At 37.8% G+C, this 11,984-nt stretch overlaps 1 pseudogene; it reads left to right on the plus strand.

The window, feature by feature from the left end:
* Positions 1–5,690: 5,690 nt before the first annotated feature.
* On the plus strand, positions 5,691–9,851 carry LOC146321223 (myosin-13-like; annotated as a pseudogene).
* The last annotated feature ends 2,133 nt before the right edge of the window (positions 9,852–11,984 follow it).

Below are 11,984 nucleotides of genomic sequence, written 5' to 3' on the forward strand. Positions count from 1 at the left end.
GGGAGAGAACAGCACTAGATGAAACAACGATACTGTATTGGGAAGAAAAGAAATCACAGGCAGAGAGATCAAGAGTAAAATATAAAGAGAGTGTGAGACACTGAGAAACACAAACAGGGGAAATAATAATAGGCTGAGGCAGCTGAGAGATAAGAATGAAATGTGAAATAGAGGGCTTGATTGGGATGAAAATGAGATGACACAAATGAGACAGAGAAGAAGAGAATTGATATGCCGTTCAATGACAACACAAAGGATGCCACACGCACATTCCTTCATAAACAATTTAACCATATTTCCCTTATAACACACTCTTAAGTTATTCCACACCATATGCTTGTCCCATTTACTTATGGTTTCACATGCAAGCTGTGCAGTGCCTATAATTTAAGAATAATTTGTTCCTGCTGTTTCATATGCCTGTGTCTTATTGCTACCCATATAGCCCAGCAGCGTGGCATTCAGTTTACATACAGTATGCCCCTATTTCCAACATCTCCATCAGATAACATTCAACACAATCACACTCAATATTGGACTGGCTATTCTTCTTCTCATAGCACAATGTTTTTCTGATTACCATCAGAGGCAATATGGGGCAGTGCAATTCACTTGCAAATGCTGCATGTATAAGACCGCATTATGCTTTTATTGGAGAGTGAAAACATTTCTAATATAAGGCCAGGCACAGGGGGAGGAATAAGAAGGCACTGTGCTGGGTGCAGCCTTCAATAATACAATTTTGTGTTCAGCAGCAATAGAAGACTCCCTCCTGTGCGGCACATATACTGCAGTGGCCTGTCAAACAGGCTTTTATTATGAGAGACAGAGAGGGAGAGCGCATCTGAGACAGCAGGTGCAATTACAGTATTATTTGGGGTTTGGTTATTTCCTGGCACCCTGTGTGTGTTTATGGGAACATGCAAGCCAGTGTGCATGGCAGGGTTTGTCCTGTGTCTTTGGCCACATATTCGTCTTGGTTCACTTAGATAACAAACAGGAAACATGTGCACTTCCTATGGCCATGTTACACAGGCGACATCTGGAATACTAGATGGACAACAGTGATATGTCCTATCTATTTCCAACTTTTTTTCCTCTTAAGTCAACATCAAATTATTTGCATGGGATCATTCTGTTGACTGTAAAGAGATGGAGGAGGAAAGTGGCAGCAACATAGTGATATGCAAATACTTTACAATTTATAAGCTCAATTGTACCAGCCAAGAGCAAATACTGAAGCAACTGTGGTGAGGAAAAACTTTTTACAGGCAGAAACCTCAAGCAGATCCAGGCTCTTCATTAACAGTGGGCAGCCTACTTGTACTCTAAGCAACTATTTACTTTTCTGACATCTTTTTACATTTACTCTCTACATTTTAACACAAATATCTGTACTTTTCAAAACATACTCCTTACTTTAGTTTTAATGCATTACTGTACATCACACTGCAAACATCAAGACAATAACACTTAGAAAAGACGATTTACAGCTGGGACCAATCTGACCCAATATTGGTATCTGGTGCTGGGTACAATACTAATCTAACTCACTCAATGGATATCAGACTGATTTCACTGATCCAGATATCATAGTCTGATTTATTGCTAATATTGCAGTTTTAAGCCCATTACCAAATTGTTGTAGTGCGCATTAATTAATTAGTAATTAAACAGTTGGACAAAGATATCCAGTAGTCCCATATTTTTATGTCTTCCAGAATGAGTTGTGACAGAGAGAAGTACAGGCGGTGCTTGTGCTGAACCATGACACAGTCTGCAACGGAGTGAGCTAGGGGTTGGCAAACTCAACATGTTCTTACTTTGGAGATAATTTAGTCTTGAGACAGAATACAAAACACAGAGAAGCAAGACAAGCAAGCAACTTGTTATCTGTATCAGCAGACATCCAAATTCAGGTACTGGAACTGGCATAACAAGACAGTCATAATAAGACAAAACAGATGAGAGGGAGGCTTGACCTTGGAGAAAAGGTGAGGTTCTGTTAGCTATACAGAGAAACAGCTGGTAGAAATTTCCTTCATAGGGCTACTTTTTACTTACTGAATATGTTTCAGAGCCTGTACTTTTCCACTTTTGTTGAGTCTTCTTCTACTTTTACCAGATTCTAATTTTTATCATAAATCTTTGTACTTCTACTTGAGTGAAGAATATACCTACTTTGCCACCTCTGGTTATATAACTAAAATCAGCTTTGCATTGTATTTTCATGATGATGATGACTGCATTGAGTGCATCTCCAGTCACTCCATTACTAATAGTGTAGGCTTGTAGTGTTATTTATCCATCTAGCTAGTTTTTGTGTGAGACATGCCTGCCTTCTCTCCAATATAATGGAACTAGATGGCTGGCTAGATGGCTGGTGGTGCTCAAAGTGCCAAAAAATTCATTTGAAAATCTCAAAAGCAATGTTTCTTTTCAGAAATCATGACCCCGTTAGTCAAGTTAATCTACAGACCTTGTTGTATGAAGTTTTACTCAAGAACTATTTTCTTTCTATTGTAGAAAAAGTGGCATTTTTGGCACTCCAAGCACCACAAGCCAAGTGCCGTATAGTTATATTCAAAAGAAGGCAGACATCTCTATGACTGATATCTCCAAAACTCAGTGACTCACACCAAAACCATTTAGATGGATAAATAGCACTGCAGGCCAAAGAACAAAAATGTGTTTTTGGTTTTGGGGTGAACTGTCCCTTTAATAGTGTATGGGCCTTTGTTTTCAAAGGCTTCCTTCAACTTAGTCTCCCATAAAAGAAAGATTTCTGATTATAAAATGATGCTGCATTTGCTAATGTGGCATCAACGCAATGAACATGCTTCATTAGGTTTGTTTATTTGTTGGTAATCCCTCACTGTTTGTGAGCAATCACCTGTGTTTTGGTGAGCCAGTTCTAGGAACAGAAATATGATCCTCAGTCCCTCAAGGCTGCAAACTTTATAGAGCTACAGGAAACCTGACCTCGTCTTTTATTTGAGCTTGATTTAGGCTAATGGATTATAATGATCCAATACTGAACGCAAGCCCAGAATTTTTATAACAGCAGCAGCTGTATTCAAGTATATTTTTTCAACTCCAATTTGGCGTTTAACTTAAATTACGGAGGAAATTCTTGGCTTTGGATCAACTGGGTCCTTTAGGTCCAACTAGTCTGGTCAGTGGATAATTTTTATTGGCTGCCATCAGGGAAATGTTCCAAGAAGTAGGTTTTACTGAGTTGTCTGGTACTCAATAAATCCAAAAAGAGTGTTTGTTTTTTTGTTTTTTTTTAACATCTATTAATGTTCCTGATTTGATGGGATGCCATAATTCTACTCAGAAAATGTATTGAGATAGGTCAGTAAACCTGATTCTTGGAACAGGCCACAGATTTTGGAACAACTGATGAGCTCTATCATCCAGTGTCTGTTGCTGTGAAGACTGTCAATAGCAGGATGCTGAATGCTTGGCAAGCATCGCAGTAACTGAAGGCTAGAAGGCAGCAAAATTCACCAATGCAAAATGAAGGTGTGATCTTCGATTCATATTAATAACAACAACAACAACAACAAGAGTTTAACATGCAGAGCCTAGTGTCAGAAGAATTTAGTATGTGACCACTCCATAACACCACCAGCATGCCAGTCTGCTCTGCAGCCTTAAAAAGATGTGTTAATGGCTACACATGTTATGCAGTTGTAAACAAAATTAGATTGCCTAATTTGGAACCCTGTTTCAATATAGCACTATGCTGACAAGGTATTAACAGGGTCGATGGTGTTAAATGTTATCAGCAGTACAGTTGCTGACAGAGTGGTGACACTGGCAAAAGCCAGCGGTGAGGGACTTGAAAAGGTGGAACTTATAAAAGATAATGAGCTGCTGCAGTTGCCTGCATAAGAGGTGTATGCTACTGATATCATTAACCTTTTTCAGCTGAACATGACATTTCCTCATATCAATTAAGTTTAACCCCTAAACAAAACACATTTGTCTGACGTCAAGGCTTGTGGACAGCAAATGACGAGAAAACACTGGAGCAGCAGTCGCTAATGGAGTCAGTACAGCACCATCAAACTAGACTGAAATGTTGCAAGAAACTGAACTGAATGGCATAGATGCAGCACTCCAGTCAAAGATTAGTGAGCCACAATAATAATTGAATTATGAGTTATGTATTTTTCAAAATGTGTGAAAATTGTATCTCAGTAGTTGATTTTAAGAATGTTACAAAACTGATGAGATTTTCCATGTCCATGCATCACCAAAACAACAACAAACATACATTCTTCATGCCACGTTTGAGCAACTGCAGTGGTGGAAGATGTACACAGATCTTTTACTTAAGTAAAACTGGTAGTAACACAGTGTACAAATACAATGTTAGAAGTATAACCTAAAAGATGTGCATTTAAATGTTTACTGAAGTAAAAAAACCGAAGGATTTGCATCAAAATATACTTTCTTAAAGTAAAAGTACTCATTATGCAGGATGGCCCATTTCAGACTAATGAGCAATGTGAGCAAGTCATTATTGCAAAATAAACCCCACCAGGGTGGTGCAGGAATCATCCTGATTTAAGACCCCTCTGTATAATCCTGACTCAATATCCCACTTATTACATGGTTACCATGTACCAAAAAAATCAATAATTTGGCACAAAATATTAATTTAAGAATGATTTCTCTACCAACTCTCATGACTATCCAATGATCATCCAGGGTGAAATCACTGTCAAGTTCCTGAATGTTACAGAAGAGCTCACTGCCACAGATGTAAGTCAATGGAAAGTAATTTGCTGAGCTCCTTACGGATTTAGGCTGTGACACATTGTTTGATGTTTTGGCTCCCTACTGTTATTACTTTACTGAATATGAAATGACACAGTAATTATGAGGTAAAAGATTGGCAGCTTTAATTAGAGGTTATATTCAGCCATATGGAGTGAACAATTAAATAACTACTGTCATTTCACATCCAAGGTAATTAAAACATCAAACAATATGTCACTGTCCAAATACTGAGAATCACAGACAATACACCACAGACTGAGCTCAAACAGCAAATGACCTTTTTTAAATGTGAAATTCAGACTATTACTGATATGCTGAGCTTCAGCTTCAGTCACTTAGTGACACGTTGATTGGTTGATATGTTTATTATGTATCACTGCAACAATATGTTTAGGAAAAGGCCCTATGGTGTAGGTATAGTTCTACTCATTATTACATCCTTTTGAACATTTCAAGTAAAGACATTGCAGTCACAATAATGTATGATCATATCTGATATGATATGATGTGATTTTTACATAATACGTCTTGCAGTTGCAGTCTTGCAGTCCTAATGAGTGATATGGACAAAGTAAATAGTGTTGAGAAGAAAAGATTGTACATTAAAAAGGTAAAAGATCTTTTTCACAGCAGATATTTCAGCTTGTCATTGCAGGGTTTAGCTGATAATATCATAAATGACTGTATTCCAGTTTGGTGAGCTAGTTCCATGGTCCTGGTATGAATGTAGCCGTGTCTCCTTGACATTATGTTTGTATACAGCTAATTTGTAACAGCAATATGTTTTGAGGAAACATAATACTGAGCAGATTACATTTTCTATTAAAATAATGATAAAATGTTGTCAATTATCTTACCTGGAAAGTTACAAAAATATTGATACTAAATGTGTCAGTATGTCGACTCACACCAAGAAGGTCATGGGTTCAAATTCTGTCTATGTCCACATCTGTGTGTGCTCCGGTGTCCCCTACCATCAAAAACAGGTATGCTTGGTCATTTACCCAGTCAGTACCTGTTCCCAAGGTGCTGGCTTAGATCTGGAGTAAATTTATAGACTTAATATATGACTGTATCTATACATTGTATGGTTGTATATGTCCATATAAAGTTGATCTTTAATTAATTTGTTTGCCTCCACAATGGGTAATTTTGTATTACACTATTGTAGTGACAACAGCATTATGGAAAGGATGGCAGTCACTTGAGACATAAGCTTTTTATTTATGACAGTCTCTCCATAACCTTAACCAAAATGCTTTTGTTGCCTAAACCTAACCAAAATCACAACCTTTCCATGACATTAACCAAAGTGCATTTGTTTCCTTAACCTAACCAAAATTACGATCTTTCCATAACCTTAACCACGTGCTTTTGTTGGAGGATTCCAGACAAAAACACTGGTTTCGCATGTCTGCACTTCATATACCTGCCATCTACCGTAACCACCTCCTTGCAAATCCAGCTCACTATATAAATGTAGTTTCAATCACTCAAAGAAACATTGTCTCTGCATGGGCAGGAATTGCACTGTCATCACAACCTTGTTAAAACAATAATACACAAATGTAATTCCTAGGAGACAGGGCCTGGCATTGTGCATGTTGGCTCACTGTTATGGTTTATTGGGACACCTAATGGAACTGAGCCATCATTAATAGAATTTGTTTCACCTGTGCTTGTCCTGCTAGACAATAGTCAAAATGTCTGCTGTGTAAAAGATCTGGTGATCCATCAGGAGATACCAGGCACAATTAATCAAAGAAGAGAAAAGTGTGAAAATTTAATGGGTAGGTAGGTAGGTGAGTGGGTAGACTATTAAAGATACTGTAAAGTCATAAATGTGTGTTCTGACAGAAACATAAGTTATTCACCACCCAGACAAATCTGAAAAATTCAAAAATGCTAAATACATCAAATTCAGTCACAAAACCATGAAAAAATGAGCGCTTTTCTCTGCTCTCAAATTCTGGTGGTGTGTTCACTCTGTTCACTCACTCTCAGTGTATAACACCACAACCACCTGAAAATGACCTGAAACATGGACACTCTGTCACTTTATTAGACATGTCCAGACATGTTTGACAGGATGGTATTATATTTTTCTTTTTTGTCGGGCCGTTGGAACTGAAGTAAGGAGCTGGACTGATTTGGACTGAGAAGGTCGCTGAGGTATGAGGTATGTATGTATGAGGTTTGTAACTTACCGTGACGCAAGGGTGAGGTGTGGTTGTGTGTCGAGTCATTGGGCTTATATAGTGTTGGGGGGACCGTGGCTCTGGCATGTCACTAAGCCAGGCCCACCCAAAAAATCCTGAACACAGAAATCATGAAGAACAGTCTAAAACTTTTCACGTTTTCAGCAAGTATGTTCTAACATGTGTAATGTGTTTAGAATAAAAACTCCCTTTTTCCTTTACATGGACTTTAACAACTAAAATGACCCCTACCAAGTGGTGGCTGGTAACACAGCAGGCTTATACATATGCTGCATGTACTTACGGTGTTTCAGGCTCCAATCTTGACTTCCAACTTCTTCTCTGCACTTTCCAAAAGCTATCCTGTCATTACTCACTTTTCACTGATGTATTTATAACAGCAAGTTCTAGCTGATTGGAAGCACACGTAGGAAGAGGGCCAAGCTGAGCTCGAGGCAGCCCAGGAGGAGGCCAGATCTGTGAGCACTGAGCTCTTTAAAACAAACTCCTATAAGGAGGCTGCAGGTCAATTAGAGACACTGAAGAGGGGGAACAAGAACCTGCAGTGTACCGTACATCAAGCGTGTTCTTCCTGTGGTTCACACTTAACTGTCTGTTCAATTTCAAGCAGGAGTCTCAAGGCTGAGCAAATATAACACGCTCAAATTCACTTCTTACATCAGCCGCTCTAAATGAGCAGATTAAATGTAGGTGGCCAAATAAACTCTAAGACCTTGCATGACTATCTGATAAATTTTGGTTCCCAGTTTTACATCCTGTTTTGGTTATTACTGCTATCATGAACCAGTAAAGTTCCATGTGACTGTTGGGATTAATCATCTTTTGGGCAAAACAAACAGTCTTTTCATTTATTTGAGCCTAGCTGGAGGACAATAAACTCAAAGTAAAACATCAGGTCTAACTATGTCAGAATTTAAAAAGAAAATCTCTTTCCTGCATTTTAATATTGGATTATTTGCAGTATTTTGCTTCCAAAGTGACATAGCAATTAATTCCTATCTTTGAATATGAAATAATAAGAAGATGAAGAAGATTTAACACAGATGGACTGCTTAAATAAATTGCTTACTTTTTAGTATTTGGATATTTGGATGGCATCCATCCATGGCATAAGAAAAATAAAATGCCTCCTCTTGATAAATTAACTGCATAGTCTGCTCGTTCAGTTTGTGTGTTAGAGCCGAACATTATGTTGGGGGAAACACTATTAACAAGTACTGTAACAAAATGTGTGTCGAGAGAGTGGAAGGTGGGGGGGTTGTCTCAAAATTATTCAAGTTTTTTTTTTGTTTGTTTGTTGTTTGTTTTATCAGAGGAAACTCCTTAACGCCATTTTTACATCATTTCTGAACTGTGCTCTTAATAACGACCGCATCTGAACACACCACAAACCAGCTTGCCAATGGGAAGCCGTGTACTTCAAGGACCCTGGCTGGAATCGGAAGCAGCGTTTCAGTGTCAGAACTACATCAGCTAACAGCAGGTAACATGAAGCTGGCAATAAACTTATCAATGATCGTGGTTTGCTTTCTAATTTTCTCAAATTTGACACACACATATATAGTCTTCTTCTTAATGTAACATTAAGGCTAACTATGAATTACATGTTCAGGGCTTGACATTAGCACTTGAGAGGAGAATTGACAGTATGCAGTGGTCAGGAGAGAAGACAACATGCAGAGGACAGGAGACAGCACAGAGAAGACTACTTAGTATGTGTCCATTTCAGGAATTAATGGGCATCCAGCCAATCAAAACTGTCTATCCACTCAGGCCATAGTAATTATCTACTTTAATCTGTCTTTGGTTATCATAACACACCTGTGTTGACGGTCCATGATACTTATCTGAAATGGTTTGAGTATAAGACAGTGAATACTTGAATTTACATAACAGGAAAGATATTTGCTTTTGTTTGTCTGTTGGTTTTGTCTGTTGCTGTCACAGATGGCCATGCACAATTCAAATTATCACTGTCAGTGTAATATTCATAACACATCCACATGGCAATTGCCACAACAAATGCATTGGTAAAGTAATGTGTAATACAAACCGGTGATTCTGTGTGAACGCACAGCTCAGGACATTTTGCTTGTTGCACCAAACCAGAGGTCTGCACGTTCTGTCTGTTTTGAGGTGAAAATCTCTGACATGATTGAATACATTGGTGAAAATAGGAAGACCAGGGAGCTCATGAGGGCTAAAGAGGAAGTGTGGATGGATCTCAAGTGAGCCAAATAAGACATTCCAAAGAAAACCTCAAAAATGTTTTTTTATTTAGAAAATGTAGGAAAATATAGTAAAGCATAACATATGAACTGCATGTATCGCCTCCCAAATGTATTTCGGCAGATTGATTTATTGAATTAGTCTGCAATATTTACAGTCTCTTGATAAACCAAGGAAGCCTCAGCTGAACGTGGAGGTCAAGAGTGAGACAGAGAGGAAGTTGGCAGAGGAAGATGAGGAGATGGAACAAATCAAGAGGAATAAGCAAAGGTTGATCGACTCCATGCGGAGAAAGCTCAACTCTGTGGTGAAGAGCAGGGATGATGCTGTGAGGATCAAGAGGAAGATAGAGGGAGGCATGAAGGAGATGAAGATTCCACTGAGCAAAGCCAATCGCCAGGCTGCAGCATCCCAGAAACAGCTCGGTTATGTCCAGGAGCAGCTCAAAGTAGGTAATGGACCATTGATCCAATACAGCTGTAGCCAAGAGGTTGCAACCAACTGCTCAAGTTATGGTTATCCTTATAGGTAAAATTCCTAATTTGTGAAACATTTTATCTATTTTTGTATTGATTGTTGGCTTTTTGTTTGTTTTTAGTGAAAGGCTAAGATAAACAACTGCATGCATTTGTTAACCCTCTATGGTACACATTATGATGCCAGTGAGGGAAAAAATGTTTGGAGTGTTTTTATGTCTCAAAATAGACTAAATAAACATAATCTGAAGAAATTTTATTTTTATTTTTATTTTTGGAAGTTTTTGGGGTTCGTTGCCTGTAGGCAACATTGTACCATAATGGTGCATAAGTGAAAAAGAACGTTCCTTTTCCAATTTGAACATTGTTTATTTCATAAACATATGCAAAAATATTCAATAACATCAAGAAGTCACAATTCATTTTAAATTTTAAATTAAAAAGAATTATGAAAAGAATTTAAATATATATGTATGTATGTATGTATGTATGTATGTATGTATGTATGTATGTATGTATGGTCATATATATGTATGTATGTATGTATGTATGTATGTATGGTCATATATATGTATGTATGTATGTATGTATGTATGTATGGTCATATTTATGTATGCATGCTCATATGTATGTATGTATGGTCATATGTATGTATGTATGTATGTATATATGCTCATATGTATGTATGCTCATATGTATGTATGTATGTATGTATGTATGTATGTATGGTCATAAGTATGTATATATGTATGTATGTATGTATGTATGTATGTATGTATGCATGGCCATATGTATGTATGGTCATATGTATGTATGTATGTATGTATGTATGTATGTATGTATGTATGGTCATATGTATGTATGTTTGTATGCATGGTCATACGTTTGGCCATATGTATGAATGTATGCTCATTTCAATCAGGAGAGACTAAGAGTAAAAGGGAAATGGTTTATTGGCACATGCATGACATATATGAAACATGAACAGTCTTTGGCGGTTAGACCCCATTGAGGTGAAACAATATGTATATACTATATGTATATATATAAATGGGGGTGATGAAGCTGTAGAGAAGAGAACCCCCCGGGGTCTAGACACTGGTGGTGGTGGTGAAGAGGTGCGAAGCAGAGACTGGTGAGGTGAAGTGGCTCTGGACTCCTGCTGCCTGGACCTGAGGATTGGAGGAGAGGGCGTCCGGGAGGATCGAGGTGAACACCGTGTGGCTCTAGACTCCTGCTGCCTGGACCTGAAGACTGGAGGAGAGGGCTTCAGGGAGGATCGAGGTGAACATCTTGTGGCTACCTGGGTCCAATGACTGGAGGAGAGAGGGGTGGAGGAGGGTCGCGCTACTGACTGAATGACAACTGATGGAGCAAAGACAGAGGCGATTTAAAGTTTGGCAGCAGCAAATTGACGGGCTATTGCGACCGTGGCAAAATCTGATTGGATAGTAAAGACGAAGGTGAACGCCCACAAACAGATGATTAGAGGGAATAGAAGGGGAGAGCTGGAGTAAAGGAAATTTATGAATGAAGGCAGTGTAATAGAAGGTCTTCCTGATTGAACTTACGCTGAGCTTCATATGTATGTATGCTCATATGTATGTATGCTCATATGTATGTACGTATGTATGTATGTATGTATGTATGGTCGTATGTATGGTCATATGTATGTATGTATCTATGTATGTATGTATATATGTATGTATGTATGCTCATATGTATATATGTATGTATGTATGGTCATATGTATGTATGGTCATGTATGTATGTATGTATGTTCATATGTATGTATGCATGGTCATATGTATGGCCATATGTATTTATGTATGTATGTATGTACGTATGTATGTATGTATGTATGGTTGCATGGTCATATGTATGTATGCATGTATGGTCATATGTATGTATGCTCATATATATGTATGTATGTATGCTCATATGTATGTATGCTTATATGTATGTATTTATGTATGGTCATATGTATGTATGTATGCATGTATGGTCATATGTATGTATGCACAGTCGTATGTATGTATGTATGCTCATATGTATGTATGTATGTATGTATGCATGGTCATATGTATGTATGTATGTATGGTCACATGTATGTATGTATGTATGTATGTATGTATGTATGTATGTATGCATGGTCATATTTATGTATGCTCATATGTATGTATGTATGTATACATGGTCATATGTATGTATGTATATATGTATGTATGTATGGTCACATGTATGTATGTATGTATGCATGGTCATA

Source organism: Lutjanus erythropterus, chromosome 9, assembly GCF_056507025.1.
Source record: "Lutjanus erythropterus isolate fLutEry1 chromosome 9, fLutEry1.hap2, whole genome shotgun sequence".
Lineage (NCBI taxonomy): Eukaryota > Metazoa > Chordata > Actinopteri > Lutjaniformes > Lutjanidae > Lutjanus > Lutjanus erythropterus.